The sequence below is a fragment of the Pteropus alecto genome, unplaced genomic scaffold, assembly GCF_000325575.1.
Source record: "Pteropus alecto unplaced genomic scaffold, ASM32557v1 scaffold143, whole genome shotgun sequence".
NCBI classification, from domain to species: Eukaryota; Metazoa; Chordata; class Mammalia; order Chiroptera; family Pteropodidae; genus Pteropus; species Pteropus alecto.
In genome coordinates this window covers 3,281,928-3,284,820 of record NW_006434828.1, presented here as the reverse complement: position 1 = coordinate 3,284,820, position 2,893 = coordinate 3,281,928, and positions in this window count along the sequence as shown.

The following is a 2,893-nucleotide window of genomic DNA, read 5'->3' as shown; positions in this document are numbered from 1 at the left end:
GGTCATAAGTCTGTCTTCTTAAAGACCCCCCAGAAGAGGCTCCTTGATGCTGCAGGCTCCTCGACCCCCTGCCCTGTCCCGGCCCTGTGCCTCACCCGAGTCGCCGTGAGACGGTCTTTCCTTCTGGCCATATTCTAGCCCCCTTCGTCCTCCACCCGCCACACCAGGCCAGAGCCGCCCTTGCAAAGCAGGCTGCATCGTGGCGTTTCTGTGTGAAAGCTGGCTGCTGTCCCCTGGCTGGGCGAGCCGGTTCGGTGGGGCTCCCTCTCCGTGTGTCGACGCCTGCGGCGCCTGGGACTGCTGGGGCTGGGGACGGGACCCTAACCTGGGAGGGCTTCGGCCTAACGGGGCCACAGGTGCACAGAGGCGGGTGGGGGGGTCTGTGGTCAGTGGGAAGCACAGACCTCCGCCAGGCTCAGGCAGGCTTCCTGCAAGGAGGCACCGAGGCTCATCTGAGAAGGTGTAGGGTGTGGCCCTGTGGGACAGGCGTGAGGCCAGCACAGGAGAGGGACCGGACGGAGCACGGCAGGGTGACGGCAGCACGGGCGGGGCCAGCTAAGGCTGGAGGCGGGGACTCAGCGGTGACATGTTCAGTGCGGGAGCCCTGGGAGGCCACCGGCCCTGCAACTCAGCGCCTGGGGACTCCGAGGCCTCACTTTCTGGCCCCATGTCCTCACGCAAGGTCTCCTACAAAGCCGCAATGCACAGGCACCTTCCAGCCTGAGACGCGGCGTGGCTGGGAGGGGCCCGCTCTGCTGAGCGCACGCGTCCCCAAGGCCTGCGTGTGTCTGGGGAATGGGACTCACCTGGATGTGACAGGTGTGGACATCTGTGACAAGGCAAAGGCTGTTCACTCAGCTGCACCCGGTTCGGCCGCCACCACAGGCGGGGGGAAGGGAGCTTCAGGGGCACGGAGGGAGGCTCGGGTGTCCTGGTGGGACCCGGGAGCCTGGGGGCGCTGCGGGGGCTGCTGACTGGAAGTGGGGCGTCCCCCGTGACCAGCTGGGGTGCGCATTGGCTTTCTCTGGTTGGTCCTAAGTTGGACGCAGGACAGAAATGAAGAAAGCTGTCGTTATCGAGTGTCCTGGCTGTTTGGGGCCGACTGTCACAGGTCATTGTTTCACTTCCTGGGTTACGACTGGAGACAGAGGTCCCACTCCCGACAGCGACCCACGTCTGACTTCCGGACGACAGAGGCTGCGAGGCCGGTCGCCGTGGACGGGGTCGGGCTCCCGGGCGGGCCGCGGCTGGTCGTGGGCCAGAGGCCTGGGCGGCCCTGGGGCCGCGTCCAGGGACGGGCGTGTGCTCGGCCCCTCCGGGCCCCGGTTCCGTGAGAACCGTTTTATTGAGATGAATGGTCTGCAGCGGATTGAGAAATTGCAGTGGTTGGGAAAACAATGGAAAAAAACCTCCCAGAACAGAATGCTGAAGAGGAAAGTGCCAGATCGCGGGAGGAAGGCGGGCCCGGAGCATGTGGGAATCGCAAACCGATTTTAAAAAAAGGGAGAAGCCACGCGGAGGGCGGGCGGGCCGGGTCCCCGGGCGCCCGGGCCGGGGCGTCTGGCCGGGGTGGGTTCAGTGCCTCGAGTGTGAGATGCTCTGATGAATTTCCCCGGGCCGCGGCAGAGCCCCCACCAGCCGCTCCCAGAGCGCTCGTTAGGGAGGAGAAGCGGACAGTGACTCACGCTGGAAGGGACCCAGCTGACGACGCGTCCCGTCCTCCTGCGGGGGGACTCGCCCGACCGAGGCGGCTCTGGCTGCGGCCGGGGGGTGACGGAGGCCGCGCTGATTGATGGGTGCGTGTGGGTGAGTGTGCCGCTTCTGCACGCACGTGCGCGGGCTCCGGGTGTGTGTTCCCGAGAAACGCTGGCAGGGACAGCTGGCAGACACGCTGCCTGGTCGGGGTCACTCTGTGAGAGATTGATGACCCGCCGGACACTTTGGGGTTTAGGTTCCCAGGAAAACAGCGGAAGCCTGTGCCGGGGGAGCCGCTGGGCTCCCGGCTCGGCCACCGCCGCGGGCTGGCCGGCTCCTCGTCCAGCTGGACCGACCCCGCGGGGCCGCGTGGGCTGACCGAACGTTGGCTCGAGAGCTCGGGGGGCGGAGGAGCCGCTCGCTCCCGCGAGGCTGCGGGGAGCAAGGCCGGGGCAGAGAGCACTTGCCCCCGACACAGGCGGGGCGTGCGAGCCCGGGACCCCGAGTGTCTGTTTTTCACTGAAGTGGCTGCAGGCCCTGCCGTGACTGGACATGCGGCTGCAGAGCAGACGGCCACCGGGCCGGGCCACCGAGGACCCACAGTTGGGGCTCCTTTGGGAGTCAGGATGTGGGGGCCGCCGCCTCCGCGGTTCCCTTCTGGAGCTGGGAGGTTGCACGTCGCCCTGTGTTGGAGGACAGGCCGCCAGGCGTCTGGCGACGCTTCACGCGTGTAGCTCACTGGCACACACGGGCGCACGGCCCACCCGGGGTCTCAGAAAACGCATCGTGCTGGCACGAGGTCGTCTGTCTTCACCGTGATCCACGCGGGTCACCGAGGGCAGACGAGAACCAGGCCGCTGCTCGCACAGGGTGACGGTCCGCTCCGAAAAGGGATGGGGTGTGTCTCTGCGTGTCTCTGCGTGTGTCTGTGCGTGTGTCTGTGCGTGTCCGTGTGCGTGTGTCTGTGTCCGTGTGTGTCCATGTGCACGTGTCTGTGTGTCTGTGTGTGTCCGTGTGCATGTGTCTGTGTTCATGTGTGTCCGTGTGCGCGTGTCCGTGTGTGTGTGTGTCCCTGTGCGTGTGTGAACATCGAGGCCAAGCATCTAGTGAAGATGACAGCTCTCTGACGCACACTGTCATGTGACCCTGGGCGGTAACCTAACCCATGTAGAATTCAGCTCCTCTGCCTGTGGACGGG